General features: G+C 33.3%; 1 long non-coding RNA gene across 1 annotated transcript; it reads right to left on the bottom strand.

Moving 5' to 3' along the window:
• Positions 1 to 6,063: 6,063 nt before the first annotated feature.
• On the bottom strand, positions 6,064 to 20,383 carry LOC133205460 (uncharacterized). Its single transcript, XR_009723617.1, has 4 exons — positions 20,209 to 20,383; positions 8,103 to 8,230; positions 7,893 to 7,996; positions 6,064 to 7,218 (listed from the first exon to the last, which is right to left on the bottom strand). It is a non-coding gene; the product is annotated as an uncharacterized LOC133205460 (long non-coding RNA).
• Positions 20,384 to 21,085: the final 702 nt, after the last annotated feature.

The raw sequence follows: 21,085 nt of genomic DNA, 5'->3' as shown, positions 1-21,085 counted from the left end.
AGGAAAATTTTGATATAATTGAAATTTAATTTTTCATCTTCATGCCTGTCACACTATAGGCTTATCGCTCGTCATGTTCACCCATCTCCTTTTCTGGCCTAGAATAACCGGTAGTCAAAAAATATGCAATTAGACGAACAAATTCATGACCATGGGGATAGGTGCAGGGGGCTACATTATGGAATCAAAGTTTTACATGGGAATTTAATTATAGAAAACAAAAATCTGTAAAAATCTACGCAAGAGCAACTTGAGCTCATGATTAGTTCTGTCAATATTTATCATTTAAATAGGAATACATGTGGAAAGATACAATAGGCCATTTTAGGGGAACAAATTCTACATGGCCGGAATATATGTAATTTTTACAATTATTCAAAAAGCAGTGGGCCATATTTCAAAATATGCAAGCATTCCCATTTTTTAATTTGCAAATTATGGTCCTTGAAATTGTGCTGGGGCTTAAATTAGGGATCAAATTTTTAAGAATACTGGTACAATGTATTGTATAAGATAGAGCATACAGGGTACATATACTTAATTACTATTTTGTCATCGTTTAAAATAAAAGACACAGATAGGAATTCGAACTTTTAAGAGTAAAGTTTACAAAGCAATGCACAATGAACAACGTTCTAACACAACAATGTCTTTCTTTCTGCCATGTTTGCCCCAAATTTTTTTTTCAGTCTGTTTAACTCACTTTTTGACACGGATTCACGTATTCATTATCTGTATTGATAACTTCCATTGAACTTTTCTATGACAAACTCAAATTGAACTGAACTCCAAGACGGAAAAAACTATAGCAACCAATCAAAAATTTATCTCGCTATGTTCAATTATGAATTACAGTAGAATTATATAATTTCTTTAATACAGAATCAGAAATTTCCATTTAAAGCTATGAAAATACCATTCTTCTGTGATTTTTAAAATTGCACAGATTTGAAATAACACTTGACAAAAACAGGAATGAAACGAAAAGAAAGTTATTTCTCTGTAAACCAAGCATTAAATATGATTGGTCTAGAGCGAAGGATAAAATCGCGCAGTGTATTTGAAAGGTTAATTTATTTTTGGTAATTGCTAATATTACAAGAAAATGTCACAGAATGATAGAAATCTAACTGTCCAGAATGTCAGATATATTAAAAGATTCATTTACAATGCAGGGCGCTTCATAAGAAATGACAAAATCAAATTCAAAGAAGAAATATAATTATTTTGATTTAAAAACATGTAGGTTGCCGCTCGCACCTGCAACGAAGTCAAAAATACTTCAACTCAAGCTAATCATCCTTTCATTCCACACTGCAAATTTAGTTCAATATTTGTAGTAACTGTTAGATAAGACCGCTCCTTAACTAATTAACGTCTTCCGAGTCAGCGAAAAGCCTCCTACTGATTCAACTTTCTTTACTATCCAGCATTAAGGTCTTCCATCTTTAGTTGAAAATCAATTTTATGAATTCTGAAGATTTTTTTCTTTTCCCATTCTCAGCAGAAGACTATTTTACAAACTCGCGAATGAATACTACGTTCCATTGACTTTCCATGAACTAAAAATACAAAACTTGCAATATAAGGCATGCAAACCTGACTAACCTCTCACTTAAAGTTTGAAGATTCTTTAAAACAGAAAAATAAAGTTTTCTCGAATCCTTCATCTAGTAATTTCTTTTTGTCAAGTTGGTCGAAAGACTTATTTATTGCATAAGCACAGAGGATGCAATCTCTGCCAAACACAACTAAATCACACAGAGAGGTGTAAAATATCTGTATCAATAACAAACACAACTACATATAAATCATTCAGAGAGGTGTAAAATATGCCAACCATATGTAAATCATAGAGAGCGGTGTAAAATATATATGTAATAATACCGATCACAACTAAATCATAAGGAGATGTGTAATATATCTGTAAAAATACTAAACACAACTTAATTATACAGAGAGGTTTAATTAAAATATATGTAGTAATACAAAAAAAAAAAAAAAAAAAAAAAAAAAAAAAAAAAAAAAAAAAAAAACCAGCTAAATCATACAGAGAGGTGTGATATATCTGTAATAATACCAAACACAACTAAATCATACAGAGAGGTGTAATATATCTGTAATAATACCAAACACAGCTAAATCATACAGAGAGGTGTAATATACATGTTCATTACATTTTTAGCAGTGAAATACTGTGATTTATTTATTGATTAAAAGTGATATTCTGTCACAGTGTGAAAGGATATCAAAGTAAGTAAAAAATAATTTCTGGTCTGTAATAAGACAGAGATAGTAACTAGACTATCTTGATTGAAACTATAACTGCTAATTTCTTCCCAAATATGTTGCTAAAATCCATGTTACAATGTTTTTAATCTCAACACTGCTAAGCTATGACGTTTCAACTGCTGTACTATGACAGCCTCTGACACTTAAATCATCAAAATTGGTACCGTATATGATATACTTTATATACTCATGAGACAGGTTCTATATATATATATATATATATATATATATATATATATATATATATATATATATATATATATATATATATATATATATATATAATCCTGATTTCTGGGTTAGGGGACCAATGCCATGAAATCTGGCTTAAGTAGACAAAATTTATCTTTTTCCCCTATGCTTTGAAATAAAAACCAAATGCATTTTTGTTGGTACTTGGGCTTATTAATTACCATTTTAACGCTAAATTTTACAGAAAACTTGTAGGTAAAAATATACAAAAAAATTGGTCTCCCTAATATTTTGTAACCCTTTCACGTGAGTTAAGGTGACCAGTGTATATTTTCGTAAGTACTAAATCTGGCTTAGGTGGACATTTTTTTTTCTTACAGTTGTAAGGTTATAGTGAACTAAAATTTAACAGAGAATAGTTAGATGATTCAATTTAAGAATAATATACCGTGGCAGCACAAAATACTTGAAATCTTGCAAGGCACGATAAACAGGAACGCCAGTTACAATATGTACAGCTTCTTGCTGAAGTTTATCAGGCCTTTCAGAGCAGCTGCGGAGATGCTGTTCCATGCTTCTAAAGCATATTCCAAAAGTGGTATCGGTCTTACATGTATAAACGTAATACTAGAATACATTTAAGCTAAGAAGTCACGATACGTAACCCTTTTAATTTACGAAAAACTGCAATTTCTTTGGAAGCCTTTTATATAATACTGTCAGTGTGGTTTTTCCACTCCCCAGGGTTTGAGAATGTAAGTCCAAGATGATAGTGACCAAGAGAAGGATCGATTTGCTGATTATTCAACACTAAGTGCAATTATTTATTTTATCTTCATTGCTGAAAAATATTAATAATTTTAGCTTGGTAATTGGGATTAAATTTCACAAGTCGTTTTTAGCCATTCTTCATTTATAAGTCGTGATTGCTCAGCCTTTCTAAGTTCTGCACGTTTTGAAAGGTGTTTGACACGAACATGCATCATATGACAATATCCTAGAGGTACCCAATAGACCACCTGGTAGGTCTTGTATATCAAGTAAGAAAAGTTGAAGTACAAGAATAGAGCCCTGGGGAACTCCAGCTTCCGTCCTTCTCACTAAATATACTGAAAATTTATTTTCGATCTGTTGCGATTGATTGAAAAGATAATTAGTCAACAAGGTACCAGGGTAAGAACTTCACCAGCAAATCTATGCTGTCTCTTGTTCTTTTAAACAAACCGTATTGAATGTCTTGCTGTTATCACAAAATGCAAAACAAGTTAATTCGAATTCTTTATTGTTTAACACAAACCATTTATTATGATAAATTTCTTTTAACTGGGTGACTGTTTAATGATTTCTTAAAAACCCACATAGGCGCGTAGCTGCCTATACGCAAATATGCAAGTGCATACACATAATTGTAAAAAATAAACAAATAAATATAATAGATGAATAAATAAATAAAATCTATGGGAGAGAGAGAGAGTTATTCGAAGAAAAAATCTCAGTACCATCCAACAAATATTCGGATTTCGAATTATTTTGTGTCATACTGCTGAAGAGCGCTTTGAATTTTATATAATCATGACTATATAATAAAATTTGAAGTCCTTTATTAAATCATTGCCAAATTTAAATAAAGCATTCATGAACTTGTATTCGTTCTTTGATACATTGATAATTTTTGATATTTTTTAAAGATCTTTGAGAAATTAAATTTCAGACACATTCTTGAATGTCATGATCTACTACATGTAGTATATGATTTAAAATACGATATTTTTTGTTAATAATTAACATTAAGTATACAAGTTGTTGAACGATAGAAAAGAGTATGATACCAAATATCGATTAGATATTTAGCCTAAACTACATGTACACTAAGTTTCCGTAGAAGTATTAACTTTGCGTTAAAACAATAAATATTATGTCTTCTATTTCTAAACAAAAGATAAATGACATAATTTTTATTTTGCAAGAAAATGAATGATATACATGTATTTGGTAAAACTCAGAAACTTCTGGGCCCTCACCAGCAGGCATGTAGTATGGGGGGGGGGGGGGGGGTCCCTGCCTATTCTTTTCCAAACCTAACTTTTGACTATTGAAAATGTTCACTGAAAGGGTGGTTGCCCCCATCCACTTTTTGTTGTACATGTAGCATAGTTAAACCATGCTAATATTTTTAATATAGTTTTTTGTGAAAACTGGAAATTAACCCCCACCCCACCCCCGTCGTCCTCTTCGTATACTTCACTTTTATTTGGCTACGCACCTGCCATAATGTAGTTTGTATAACAATTTACAAAGTATTTGAACATTATATTCTTTCAAAGATTTTTCCTATGCAGCATAATAAGGATACCGGTATGTAATTAACTTGATGAATTTGTTTTAAAGACAGAAATCACATGAGTATGTTTCCAAACACCAGGGAATTGTCCGATACGCAAAAATGTTTCAAATAAAATTTTTAGCAAAACTGCAATTTTATTTCTAGTTTTTAAAAACAAAATATGGCTGAATATGTCGAGAAAAGGCTTTTAGGGATCTAAAATTTTAATGTCAATAGTTTGATACACACAAATAACTTTTTAAAATCGTGGAGCGATGACCTGGAGATAGCAAATGTATAGAAAAACGTGTGTAAATAAAATTTTGTAACAAATTCAAGGTAAATTTTAGTAAAACAACACACAATATCTGGAAAAAAAAATTCCCTTTCCTATATCCAAAGAACCCAATTCAACAGTACGTGCTGAATCTAATTCAAAAGCGCTATTGGTCTTTATAATTTTGAAATGTATAATATATAATAATGGGTATTTTTAGAGGTACACAATTATTTAACAGTTGCAAATAGTAGTTTCACATGCGCTAGTTTACTTATGGGCCCCCCATAAGTAAACTAAGTTAAAAATGGCCTAGCGGTTCCTGAGAAGTCGAATGTGAAAAGTTACAGACAAGTGGATAGTCAGATGGGCAGACACTGGACAACAGGTGATCATAAAAGCTCACTTGAGCTTTCAGCTCATGTGAGATAAAAATCATTAAAGCTCACTTAAACTCATAAATTTTTTTTAAAAAGAAAAATGCCACTGTCATCACAAAATTTGGGGCACAAATTTTGATTTTACTCTACAACTTTGCAATTTTTAATGTCAACTTCAGACCATATGGTCAGCTGTATAATGTACATGTACATAATTACAAAATTCTCTTGGTCATTTCCAACATACATCTATCTACATTAGTTGACAAACCATTTGAAATTTGCATTCACATGTTGATTAAAATAGACTATTAGATGTCTCTAGCAGGCCCGTAGAATGCGGGGGGTGGGGGTTATAGTATTTTGCTATAGTAAGTTTCCCTTTAGATGCTGGATGCCCCCCCCCCCCCCCTTTTGATGTTGTAAGGTCCAGCACTGGCAAATTCCAGGATTTGGACAGTAAATCACCTTTTCTTTTTTGCTTGTCAGATAATTTCGGGAAGTCCCCCCCCCCCCCACTTTTGGTCAGTTTGGTTTTTTTTTCTTGAAACTGTTGCTACGAGCCTGCTCTAGATAACTCACGAAAACAAAGAGTCAAATAATAGTTTTTAACCTTTATTCATTTGATCTAAAATTGACAGGTTAACGAAATAATTATATAGTACATGTACCAAAACTGAAAAAAAAAAAAATTCTTGTCTTTTGCCACCACAGTATTTTTAAGGTCATATGCAATGTACATGCACTTTACAGTGAACCTTCCAACTGATAATTTTCAGAGAAAATATAATTGAAAATCATGATACCATTAGGTGTTCTTTGACAAAAAAAATCAGCATACATTACATGTATCAGGAGTTTTGAAAAAATATCAAATGATGAAAACCCTTGCGTTTTTTAAAAGAAAAATCCCCCCCCCCCAAAAAAGTTTTATGTGGTATTTTCTTCAAAATTTGATTCAGATAAGGTGTGCAAGCATTACCAGGTATCATAAAATTGCACAAAGATCTTTCAATTACTGGATTTCTTAAATTATAGAGAGAATAAGAAAATATAGTTCAAACTATACTGCGCATATCCTTAAGCCATATCATGTTAAAGACATGAAAGTCAAACACAAACTTCAGCAAACAGGAAGTATGTGAGCCAATGCTCACTAGTAATACCCCCGCTCTGATGTGAATATACACTCTCATGAATCCCACAATATGGCATGCCTAGTCAAAGAGAGTGTCAAAATTTCAAGCATCTTTGATGAGTAGTTGCTGAGAAAACTGCGACAAAAAATTGTTACAGACAGACACACAAGGGTAAATGAGTATACCCCCCTACTTCAGAGTGGGGGTATAATTATAACAACTGTCGCTTACTACTGCAAATGATCAATAAAAGATCTCTCATTACAAATTTTACCTGTTATTAATCTACAAAAATTTTCTTGATTAATATCTTTTAAAAAATAATTTTTATATAATTTCACATCTACATCCCTACTGATAAAAAAGCTTCCAGACATTGAAAGTTGCTATTCAAATTCATAATAAAGTTGTTGAATAAAATCTACATATTCCTGGTACTTGACAACAGACAGCTTGAAATGGACAAAGTCTTTTTCACATCCTCTGTTTCTCAAATGCTTTTCCAAATTAAATAAATAACTTTTACTTTATAATATTTACAGAGTACTGTGACTGAATGTCTTGAATTTAAACACTCTTTTTGAAGTGTATCTCTCAAAGGTTGGCAGCCTTGATCTGTTAAAAAAAAAAGAAAAGAAAAATCTCTATTAATCTCTAAAACTTAGAACAATCATAATTGAAAAATTTACTTTGCTATAAAATAATTACAAAATAACTTACGCACATGTATAAAAAACAAATCTCCCTAAATGACACATTTCTTAACCAACATAAAATCTTAAATGAATGGAATCTTTGATAATGATGTTCAACACACTCAGTTGTCAAAGCTGAATTAAGCATCTAAGTTAAAAAAAAAAAATCAAGGCTTAAATAGTACATGCAGGATCATATGATCCTGTCCACAAGTTTCGATGAACTAAAGTAGATGTTAACATTCAGTTGAAGTTACCCCAACATATGTACGTATTTTTTTAAATCAAGAACACAGTCAATGTCAGCTATTTAACATAGAGAAATAAAATTGTTTATCTAGATGCACCCTCTTTCTTCTCTTATGTAGATTTTCCTTATATACATGTATATGCATACAAGTTATTAATCCTAAATCACTTTTTGACCCGAGAACAGCTGCAAGATAATTTTCAATAGGTTGCTTCCCCTTATGTGCATGTGCTCCTTTTCATGAAGTTTTCTTTAGTTAAATTTCTCAAGATTTTTCAGATTAATTTTTTGGTTAACAAATAGTACTGTGTCATACAAAACTCACAACTCCTCTCATATTTTACCTTATCTTCCTTTTGTTAACAAAATCCACTTTTCCAACATCTCTCTCTGCAGTGAGTCTATCATTAAGTCATTAACTTGTCTTGTCTCCAATACAAAAGTTTTCCTACACAACAGGTATATAAAAAAATAACAACCTTCATACATGTAAGTTGATATGAAAATATTAAATGTACATACATTGTAATTTATTGAAAAAAAATAATTCTAACCTGGACAACTTTTAGCTTGGTTGGCATTGTTATCATCTCTGTTGGCATAATGTAATCTGAACTTTCTAATTTACCCTTCTATCAGGTGGCTATAGTTGCTCGACACATACCAATTTTTTATCCATTTCCTGAAAAAAATGAAATTCTAATTTACTATGTGTATTAAAATGTTATTCCTTTTAAAAAGAAACTTACACTAGTGATTCAGGGGACCTAGGTTCAAATCCTGGTTTGCTCCATCCCATATTTATTTGGTGCCATTGATCACCCCTCGACTTGCAGGTAAAAGGCTTGCCAGGGGTAAAAAGAACTTGAGTTGTGTCTTCAAGGGCAAATACAATTTAAGGAGGGAGGAATTTGGCGATCAGACAGGCTTGATCCCCATCGCCAGATCACTCAGTTAATAAACATGCTAAAGCACCTGATTAGTGATACAGAGGGTTGGGTTCAAATCTTGTCCTTGCTTATGCAGCATTTTCCTATTACACACCTAATGTCAATGGCAGAGAAATTCAAGAACTTTCCTGTCATCAATAGACAAATATTTTGGTGACTAATTGTCTGAGTTCAGCTATACGGTACATGTTAAATTAAACTTTTTACCTCAAAGGCTAAGAACATACAAATTACAGTTTTCTTAGAGACAGTATACTAGGCAATCTGGATACATTTCCTTTGTCTGACATGGAAAAAAACTCCCATATTCATGACAGGTTTTCTTAATTTTTCACTGAAAATAACAGCTTAAAATATGATTTTTTTTAATCTTGTTTACCTAAAAGTTATGCCCCAATACACCTTATTTGACCAAGTTATAGTCATTAAAGGAATCTATTTCTCAAATTAAAGAAATTGTAGGCTCCTTTCATTTACTAATTCTTGACCTTAAGAAAAAACTGCAACAAATAAGTTTCAAAAATTGACAGAAAAAGCGATGTCGGCCATCCGTATGGAACAGCGTCCAATCATAAAATTATGTATTATCTAAAATATGGTTGAAACGATGTCAGAGACAAACTAATTATTCATTGACAAACATCTAAAAATTATTAGAATATATTTAGGTCATTGATTTGAAATTGGTATATATGATTTTTCAAAGGAGAGTACAATTAGATAGACAGTACAAAAAGTGGAAAACTACTGTTACTGTTATTTGATAAAAATAAAATTATGACATGATTATATAATAGTGTTGTAATTTGCATGCACTATGCCTAAATAGTAGTCAGGGTTTGACACATGGTGCACGAGCCGGAGGCGAGTGCACTATGTGTCAAACCCTGACTACTATTTAGGCATAGTGCATGCAAAGTACAACACTATTGTTATTATTATGCTGACTGCTGTATAAAAACGACAACATTTTCTCCATTTCCAATGTTTCATCACTTCTTACATTCATGTTAGTACACCCCTATCATGACGTCACATTGTGCTACATGTACATTATCTTTTTTCTTTCATTTTGAATGATCCATGTACAGATACATGTAGTTTCAGAGAATTTTAGTTGAGTGAAGGGGAAAAAATTGCACGAAACTATTTTAGAAAATTAATTTGTTTATTTTTTTTTCTTTAAGTGTAAAACATTTGAAACTAAGTTTATATATATTATAATACAGTGCTTTAGACAATGTCATCTGTGGCGTAATCGGTGGCGAGTCAGACTGATGATGTCGGGGTCGTGAGTTCGATCCATGGCGTGGGAGCTGTTGGATTTTTTTCAGAAAAAGAAGCCACGCACTAGCTATTTCGGCATAGTATGTTTACGATATATAATTCCTTAGAACACTATGCGAAAATAGTTGGGTATTGATTATATAGAGACAAACTGACAGGAAGCATTATAATGTGTAATAAATAAAACGCAACATCAGACTGGGCTCTGCAGCTATATACAGGAAGTGTGCATACTGATGATACTCTTAAATTATCGTTTATTGAATTTTAAAAATTTACTCCATTATGGTCTATATGTAAATATCACACACACACTAGCAGTGCATGTGGCTAAATCAAGAAAAAATTGTATGTGCACCACAAATACTTGATAATCATAGGTAATAAGAGATAACAGAGCTCACCTCAACGAATGTTGTCTTTAAGTAAGGCAAAGTCCCACACTAAACTAATAATCTAGTAGTCTGCATCCCTACATGTAACATTTATGCAATTTTAGTCTAATAGGGCTTGCAGTTACTTGGGAATGGACTTACCTAAAAAATTTAAACTAGTCACTCATCCAGAAAATGTAAGTCAAATCCACCATCTGAAGCAAGTTTGAGAGTGTTTATCCCATGATGCATCATCATGCAAGTTTGGTCCAGATTGCCCTTATAATTTCTTGGTAATGGACCTGTTAAAAATCTTTAAACCTGGTCACTTATCTGGAAAATGTAGGTCAGATCCAACATCTGAAGCAAGTCCAGTAATGTGCATCCTTAGATGTATCATCCATGCAAGTTTAGTTAACACCAGGCTTATAGTTACTATGAAATGAAATCTGCTCCAAAAACTTTATCCTGGTCACTCATCCGGAAGGAAAATGTAGGTCATATTCAGCATCTGAAGGAAGTCAAGTATAGTGTGCATCCTAAGATGTATCATTTGTACAAGTTTGTTCAACCTAGGGCTTATAGTTACTTGGAAATGAAACCTGCTTAAAAAACTTTAATCTGGTCACTCATCTGGAAAATGTAGGTCAGATCCAGCAATTGAAGCAAGTCCGGTAGTGTGCATCCTTATATGTATTATCCATGCAAGTCTGGTCAATATAGGGCTTATAGTTACTTGGAAATGCTCCTTTTAGCTGAATTTGCAGCATCTGAAATCTTGACTGGTATAATGAAACATACTAGAAGCATCCTTCATGCATCTCTGATTAATATAGGGCATAGAAGTACAGCTGACCTTCTGTTTTTTGAACACGGATATATCTCAAATACCATGGATATGTCGAAGTTATATTTTGAAGTCCCATCTGCTTATTCCTTAAGTATTTTACCCTGAATATCTTAAATCCTTGGTTATCTCAAAGTATTTTCTTTGTCCCTTTGAGTTCGAGATAACGAGGTTTGACTGTACTTGAAAACAAATCTGCTCCAAAAACTTTAACCTGGGATGCGGACGCCTGCACTGACGGTATTACATAAGCTCCCCAACTTCGTTGAGGTGAGCTAAAAATTCAAAATCCATATTCTTGACGTTATCATGAAACTAACTTAATGTCATACTGGGCTGTGCAGCTTGTATATACAATCTATTCACACCTATAATTTTTGTGAAATAGTGTATATTGTTTAATTTTTATATATTTACTAAATCATGGTCTATATTAAAATTATGTTGTAAACATTTGGCAGAGTGGTCAATATCAAGAAAATTATGGCATTTGTCTAAGAACTTTCTGGACAACCCTCATACAAGTACTCGTTTAACTCAAAAATCTTTATTAAGGTCATGAAATACCCAATTTTCATCTAGAATGTCACAATGATCTGCAAAACTCAAAAGGAAAAAAATTGGTGGTACAATTTGGTGAATGAAAATGTATCAAACAAAAATCTAGCATAAAACCCATTATTAAGGTGACCAGAGATATATATATGATCCTTGAAATTTAAAATCTTTATTAAGGTGACCAGGTATTCAGGGTTGTCCATAAGAACTGAAATAGAAAGAGGACATTTTAAAAGTGGAAGGCTGTCTTGGATTCCTCTGCTAGTGAGGGTTGAGGAGGCAATGCAAGAATAACTGGGGGATTATGTCATTACAGGCAGCGAATTTACCTGGCCCCTGAATCTTGAAAACAACCTTGGGTATTCTGCATTTAAGCAACATGATTCCTCACTATTCCTTAACATTGAAGAATAAAACATCCTTAAAAATCAAAAATCTAGCTTACATGCATTAACCCATCATTAAGGGGACCAGAGATATATGCATGATTCTTGAACTTTAAAATCTTTATTAAGGTGACCAGGTATTCAGGTTTGTCCATAAGAACTGAAATAGAAAGGGGACATTTCAAAAGTGGAAGGGTGTCTTGGATTCCTCCTCTAGTGGGGTTTGAGGAAGCAATGCCAGAATGACAGGGGGATTAAGTAATTACAGATGGGGAATTTCCCTGGCCCCCACATCTTGAGTACAACCTTGGATATTCTAAATTTAAGCATGTAAAACATTAATCAATTACATTTAAGCAATGATTCCTCACTTTTTCTTAAAACTGATAAATAAACTAATCCTGTAAATCAAAAATCTAGCTTACATGCATGAAACTATCATTAAAGCTGACATGAATTCTTAAAAGCGCAACATCTGCATCAATGTATGACTTGTTTCATACCAACTAGCCGTATTCTGCCATATTTCTTTCAGATACCTTGTCTTATTGTAACAATATATACCCCAATGCCCTCGTTACACTTGAGTGAGTTTTTGGTTTGGCTATCGACGCGTGCACATCTCCGACAGTAAAGTATCTGGGAACACATGAATTGATGAAAACATTTCAAAACCACAGCAGATAAAAACAGTCATAAAGATATTTATGAGTATCGTTTTGAATAATATAAATGCAAGTTTGGAAGAAAAAAACATAGTTGTGCGTGTTTTTTAAAAGCATGCCAATATACAGATATATAGCATAATTAACTTGGAATAATTCACAGTAAAAATTGTACAAACAATTTGCAATTATCTATTGTAAGAATGGAACAAACAACCAGCATATTTGATATGCATGTCCATATGCAAATATAATGGTGCATACCGAGAGAACACGTCGAACGCTGTAAACTTATTCATACCTGGAAAATAGACCAATGTACCCGTTCGAAGATGTGCACATGCCGAGTGATTTACACCTTGTATTTCATTGAAATATGCATCGCAGAAAAGTAATAAACTCTATAAATACTCAACAGTAAAGACGTTGTCATGTCATCATACAGCCTAGCACTCAAATACACTTAGTCTGTGCTGATCAGATTTTGGTCAGCTAGGGAAAATATCAAAAGTGAGAAGGGGAATTAGTATTTACGCGACTGGATAAAAAATAAGAAATCATTAAAAAAAAGTCTGATTGCTGTTCATGAAGTGAAACTGAAAATTGTCTAGATCCAATAAACATACAAACATTCTTTGTGTGTTATATATTGCATTACAGGCTTCATATATAATTTTTTAATTATGAAACAAGTCCTACATTGATGCAAATGTTGCGCTTTTAAGAATTCATGTCAGCTTTAATGAAAGCTTCATGCATGTAAGCCAGATTTTCGTAATTATCTAAAAACTAAACTGAGTAGTTTGGTGTGAGAAAATTATTTAGAATACAACATCAAAGCATCTAACCAAAACACAATTAACAAATATACACACATGTGGGGAGTAGGGGGGGGGAGAGGGGGGGGGAGATACTCCCTTTTTTGAGAGTGTCTTTCAGACACGTAGCATTGTTTTTGAAAGGGGACAGCCGGAAGAAATATTTGACACTTTACTGAAAAATCTTTGACAAGCTAAAAAAATGCTCTGGAAAAATGGGAGGGGGCATCCCCAATCCCCGCGTTCTACAGGCCTGTCTTTAATGGTTAATTTTGTAAGGATTTTTTTTTTAAAGAATGGCTGGTTCTCCCCACTCTCATCCAATGATACTGTATTGAATACTCAAATATTTTTCTTCTGAAAATGATAGTATGAATGGAATCTGTCCTCCCCCTGACTACGGATTTTTTTCAATCCCTTTTTTCCTTTTTCATTTTTCCCCCAAGTATTTCGGCATTTTTCTGAACCCCTCCAAATTTTTAAGTGCCGAAAGTTTTGTTTTTGTTTTTGTTTTTTTGGCTTATCAATCATTTTACTGCCCCCTGCTCCCCATCGCATATACACATTTTGAGAAACAGTGCTACGTGCCTGTTTTATATGTATGTATAGGAAGCCCATCCAGTTTGAAAATTTTCCCTAGGTAGTATAAAATTTGATACCTATACAATTTCTTGTATTTTAAGAGAATCTGTAAGGATTACTTGAAACCCTACCCGCAAGATTGTGGATAAATACTTTTTTGCACTTTCATACAAGTATACACACACACATTCTCTCTCTCTCTCTCCCTCTCGTGTAAGCATACATGAGTGGTTTCAAGAATCTCCTCACTTTACATTTGGGTACACGGTTAGAACTATTTCAATTACCAATGTTACTTTCATATATACTAGGGATGTCAATTTTATTCGAACAGCTTAGTCGAATAGTTGGAGGCTTTAGTCGAATGATAGTCGAATATTCGTTGAAATTTAAATTAATTTTTCATGTCATTTTCACTATTTGTCTTTTATAGACTAGTTGTACAATATTTAACCTACGCTATCACCATTATACAGCGAATTTCTGATTTGTAAACATTTACGTAGTACAATAAATACTATACATCTACATTTATCCAATGCATTTGATTTCAAAATTAATATAATATTTACTGCACATTTTATCTAAATGCAGGATATCAAATGCTTGCATTTGTCCTTTCTTGTCATAACGAGACTACATATACCCGTTAATTGAAGCCATTTCTACCTGTCGTGTCAGTGACCTTTGACTGGTAAACAATTAAAGCGTGCCTCTTATAAAAACAGAGAGAACTTTTAATTATGAGATTTTGTGCAAATTATCAATACAATCTTAACAAGAAGCCCAGGGGCCACATCGCTCACCTGAGCACTATGGCTAGGAAAAAGCAGAAATCAGTTCAGTCTTGAAAGGTTGAAAAGTTTAAATATAAAAGTGGTTGGGGGGGGGGGGGGGGGATGAATTGAACAAATTTGAATGTACATTACCTGAGGATGCTTCCAATTAAATATGACCAATCATGGCTTTGCTGTTCTTGAGTAGAAGATTTTTACAGATTTTTCCTATGTATTCCTATGTAAAACTTTGATAACCCATTGTGGCCCCACCCTACCCCCAGGGGTCATGATTTGAACAAACTTGAACCAATATCACCTGAGGATGCTTCCAAATAAATATGACCAATCAAAAGTTTGCTGTTCTCGAGAAGAAGATTTTTGAAGATTTTTCCTATATACTCCTATGTAAAACTTTGATCGTCCATTGTGGCCCAACCCTATCCCCGAGGGTCATGATTTGAACACTACCTGAGGATGCTCCATTGTAAATATGACCAATCATAGCTTTGCTGTTCTTGAGAAGAAGATTTTTGAAGATTTTTCCTATATATTCCTACGTAAAACTTTGATCGTCCATTGTGGCCCCACCCTACCCCCAGGGGTCATGATTTGAACAATTTTGAATCTACACCACCTGATTATGCTTCCAAATAAATATGACCAATCAAAAGTTGGCTGTTCTCGAGAAGAAGATTTTTGAATATTTTTCCTATATACTCCTATTTAAAACTTTGATCATCCATTGTGGCCCCACCCAACCCCCGGGGGTCATGATTTGAACAAATTTGAATCTACACCACCTACAGATGCTTCCAAATAAATATTACTAATCATAGCTTTGCTGTTTTTGAGAAGAAGATTTTTGAAGATTTTTCCTATATACTTTTATGTTAATTAAAACTTTAATCTTCCATTGTGGCCCCACCCTACCCCGGGGTCATGATTTGAACAAACTTGAACCAATATCACCTGAGGATGCTTCCATATAAATATGACCAATCATAGCTTTGCTGTTCTTGAGAAGAAGATTTTTGAAGATTTTTCCTATATACACCTAATAGATGTTAAACTTTGATCGTCCATTGTGACCCCACCCTACCCCTGGGGGTCATGATTTGAACAAACTTGAATCTACACCCCCTGAGGATGCTTCCATATAAATATTACCAATCACTGCTTTGCTGTTCTTGAGAAGAAGATTTTTGAAGATTTTTCCTATATATTCCTACGTTAAACTTTGATCGTCCATTGTGGCCCCACCCTAGCCCCGGGGGTCATGATTTGTACAAACTTGAATCTACACCACCTGAGGATGCTTCCATATAAATATGACCAATCATAGCTTTGCTGTTCTTGAGAAGAAGATTTTTGAAGATTTTTCCTCTATATCCCTATGTAAAACTTTGATCGTCCATTGTGGCCCCACCCTACCCCCGGGGGTCATGATTTGAACAAATTTGAGTCTACACTACCTGACAATAATTCCACATGAGTTTCATCTTTCCTGGCCCATTGGTTCTTGAGAAGAAGATTTTTCAATAATGCCATTAATTTTTTGCTATTTCGTAATTATCTCCCCTTGGAGGGGGGCGTGGCCCTTCATTTGAACAAACTTGAATCCCCTTCACCCAATGATACTTTGTGCTAAGTTTGATTGAAATTGGCCCAGTAGATCTAGAGAAGAAGATGAAAATGTGAAAAGTTTACGACAACGACGACGACAGACAACGGAAAAAGCTCACTTGAGCCTTCGGCTCAGGTGAGCTAAAAAGACTGCATGATATTAATATCCATTTAATTACACTCATAACTGTCCCCCAGTTTACATGTATTTACAATTTTGTAACAGCTGTTTAATATTCTTTATGAATAGTTGCATCACGTCAGATCTTATGGAATTGCAGGTTGAAGCTTTATAATTTGAATCTACAAAACCAAACAATTCTTGAACGTCCTCTCCATTTACAACAATCAGTGGTAAACAATCCTTGATAATCATGTTTGTGATAGCAACATTTTTATTTCCGGCTCTGACATCCCTAATATATACTAATAGTGTAATTATCTCCCCTTGGAGGGGGGTGTGGCCCTTCATTTGAACAAACTTGAATCCCCTTCACCCAATGATACTTTGTGCTAAGTTTGATTGAAATTGGCCCAGTAGATCTAGAGAAGAAGATGAAAATGTGAAAAGTTTACGACAACGACGACGACAGACAACGGAAAAAGCTCACTTGAGCCTTCGGCTCAGGTGAGCTAAAAAGACTGCATGATATTAATATCCATTTAATTACACTCATAACTGTCCCCCAGTTTACATGTATTTACAATTTTGTAACAGCTGTTTAATATTCTTTATGAATACATGTAGTTGCATCACGTCAGATCTTATGGAATTGCAGGTTGAAGCTTTATAATTTGAATCTACAAAACCAAACAATTCTTGAACGTCCTCTCCATTTACAACAATCAGTGGTAAACAATCCTTGATAATCATGTTTGTGATAGCAACATTTTTATTTCCGGCTCTGACATCCCTAATATATACTAATAGTGTAATACATGTACATGTACTTACTCAACTTCAATTTAAACCAAAACATGTACTGTAGATTATTTTATATACACATAATTATGTCTGTTCTTGTCGGTAATTGTATCAATCATGCTTGTAATTTGTGATGCCTGAAAGGGCCCCGATTTGAAAATAATCTATGTACAGAAACAAATTGTTCAGTGTTGCTTAAATTTACGATATATTAGTTTTAGTTTTATATCTAAAACAGTTGAAGCCAGTTCATTGTACGTATTTAAATATATTTGATCAAGGAAAATCCGACTTTTTTCCGACGTTTGTTTAAAATATATTGAAGAATGTATTATACATATTCCACCCCCACCCCCTCCTTTTATTTTCTTTAAAAGATGTAAGATCTGTAACAAGAATGTATGTTTATGTATTAAATTTGATGTAATGAAGCCACATTCATGAACTATTAATACATATATCGAAACAGTTATTTTGATTTCTGAAACGTTTTATTTGCGTGACTATTTTGTGTAATCAGGCAAAATACCAGTGTCACTTTCACCTTTGATATTTTCCCTGACCAAAAATACTGATCAACAGGGACCACATGTGTTTAAGTGCTAGTGACTATGTGTTTACCGTTGAGTTACAAATGGATTTATTTCTTCCGTGATGCATATTTCATTAAAAAGGAAGTTATTCTCTCGACATGTGCACATCCCTGTACCGATAGCAGTATTTCAGGTAGATTTTAAAGCATTCGATGCCTTTTCTCGGCATGCATGCATGTACATCTGAATTTGTTACACTTGAATGCATAAGTTGCATAGTATGTGCATATACATGTACCGTGTAGCAGGCATAATGCTCAATAGTACAGTGTTATTTGAAAAATGAGGTAGCATGTGGTAGCCTTTTCTTGTTTATTGTTCAAATATATGTGTGAATCAAACATGCACGTGCTATTTTGATTTTAATGCATTGCATCTAAACTATTCAAAATTTAAATACTTCTTTACGGTTTTCAGTAAAATTCCTAGTTTTTTCAGATTAATGGTATGTTCCAAAACTGCTTTATCAGAAATGTGTACAGGTCTACATGTTTTTATGTCAGTTCATGGCGTGTTCCAAGACTTTGCTATCAGAGATGTGTACATGTCGACAGCCAGGCTAGAAAATCACTCAAGTGTAACAAAGGCATCAGGGTCATCAGGGTTTATATAGCCGGTAAAATAAGAGAGCGAATCTGAAAGAAATATGGCGGAAAAAGGGAGTACGAGAATGAAATAAGTTGTACCAGGATGAAAATATCGCATATTTAAGAGTTCATGTCAGCTTTAAGGGGACCAGAGATATATGTATGATCCTTGAAATTTAAAATAATTATCGAGGTGACCAGGTATTCAGGGTTATCCATAAGAAATGAAATAGAAATGGGACATTTTAAAAGTAGAAGGGTGTCTTGGATTCCTCTAGCTATGCTAAAGGGGGCTGAGGGGGGAATGCCAGAATAACGGGGATTATGTCATTACAGGTATGAAAATTCTCAGATATTATAAAGTTAAGCAACACATTTCCTTACTACAGGCAACTCCAAATGGCTCAAACTTCGATCTTTCGACATTCTTGATTGCTTGAAATATTAGCCTTGGGTCTAGTAGCCCTTTTCACAAAAAAACTTAAGTTTTTGCGTAAGATTTTAACTTAAGAATTTCTTACGACAAGAACAGATTCGTAGCAGATTGAAGTTAAGATTTTATTTACGACAGACTTCATCCCTAGCAACAACTTCAATATGCTTTATAATCCTTAAATAAGTGGGTGAAAATAAAAATAAAACTTAGTTTTTAACATTTGTCAGCATAACAAACATTATTGACAACAAATATTGAATGCAATCGTTTGTGAAGCAAGGAAGTTTAAAATCTATGTCACAATCAAAAGTCTGACGTAAAAGAAGGTCATAAGCGAAACTTACATCGTAAATATTTTGTAGTGTAATTCACTTAAATTTTTGACAATGATTGTGAAAAAAATATAAAATATTATTGTAAGTTGCTTTACAAAGTTCAATTTAACGTGTATTTTGGTTTTTGCGGTTATATTTTTACAATAAAATCATTTTTAAAATACTTAAGAGAGGGTTGGGGCTCTCGTAAAGTTATGACAGATTTTGCACTTACGACTTTCTTAAGAATTTTTGTAAAAACGATTTTTATCATAAGTTTTCTTTTAAGATAAAAATATGTTGTAAGATTTTTTGTGAAAAGATCCACAGATTTTTTCCCTATATAACTTAGCAAATTTTCTCTTGATCTCTTAACTCTCAATCTCTCAAAACCCTCAAAGTTAAAATGCAGACCCACTGTGCATAATCTATTGTATTTCACCATTGATACCTCAAAGTGGATATGTGTACAGCGTTACATAATTAACAACTTTACCTTCACCTTTAGAATATATTTCTTTACAGTGTAACTAAAAAATCTTTTAGGTGACCAGATTCTGAAATTATATATCATTCTTTCTACATGCAGTAAAACATGCTTATAGCTAACACACTTATAATGAATTGACTCTTAGAGCAAAGTGATTTTTATTCCCTGTGACTTTAAAATATATTGTAAACTTAATGGATATATAAACGAATTACACTTATAATGAAGCAAAATTTTCCATCCCTGGCTCTTTGTTATAAGCATGTTTTACTGTAATTCTTACAAAATTTTGTGATAAAATATCAGGAAAAAGATGACTTTTGGTCACAAAACTCACCTGAATGGAATTGCATGCATAATTTTATTTTAAATTTCTTCAAAACTAAATATTCTAATGGTTAAATTTCATCAAACAAACAGCCCTAGGAATCAACACTTTAAATTACCTCAATTAAACACCAAATCCTCCTTCCATTCTCATAGTTGTACAACAGGTCTTCTTCATGTAAGTCCTTTCTTGTTAGCATGTATATGCAACTGTTTTCTTTTACCAAAACTTTTAATTCAATCCACTGATTGGTTTGTTTCATTTTCATTGTTGACATCTGTAGGGAAATAAAAGCTTCATAATTACAGGTATTTTAATCAAACTCAAAAGTACCTCTTTTAACAGATTATTAATCACTCTAAAATCTAAATGTTTTCCTTAACATGTAAATAAGTCATAACAAACACATTTTTAAAATATAAATACACATTTCTTTTTAATCTGTAACCTACTGTAGTAGAAAAGGAATGTATAAAGAAAATAAAAGGTTGGAATCGAACTAAGGACACCTGTTTCACTAGTCAAATGTTCTAACCATTGAACTATCAAGGCTGATTCATATAGTCTAAACTACTATTTTGTTCACTCCTTCAACAGTCTTTGATCTCAAAGACACGTAACAAGTTCACCTATCTGGAATTAATCACAAGCCCCCATCCCCCCCATCACACCTTTGTTTGAATTAAAGGAAGCTTTAAACACTGCTCACTGAAGAGTTCTACATTTAGTATAGGTATCTCTCAATACCTCAAAGTATGCAGGACTGCAATCATGTGTTGTGGGTTTGTGTTCAGTAAAGTGTGCAGAGTTATGCCTAGGTCACATTTAAGCTGATGGTCAGGCAAATCAAATTTTTGTCGTATCGTCAGCTTAAAAACATGATCAGCTGACAGTAGTATCGAGCGACGTGGAGCAGTCACATTAATTCCTAAGAACACTGGTAATTTTCAAAATTTAGATAATTCTAAGTTGGCCAATAGTCGCCCAATCATCGT

Source organism: Saccostrea echinata, unplaced genomic scaffold (assembly GCF_033153115.1).
Source record: "Saccostrea echinata isolate AGI-Se365-2 ecotype Australia unplaced genomic scaffold, CSIRO_AGI_Sech_v1 ptg000054l, whole genome shotgun sequence".
NCBI classification, from domain to species: Eukaryota; Metazoa; Mollusca; class Bivalvia; order Ostreida; family Ostreidae; genus Saccostrea; species Saccostrea echinata.
The sequence above is the reverse complement of the archived record's forward strand: the minus strand, read 5'-3'. Positions and strand labels throughout refer to the sequence as shown.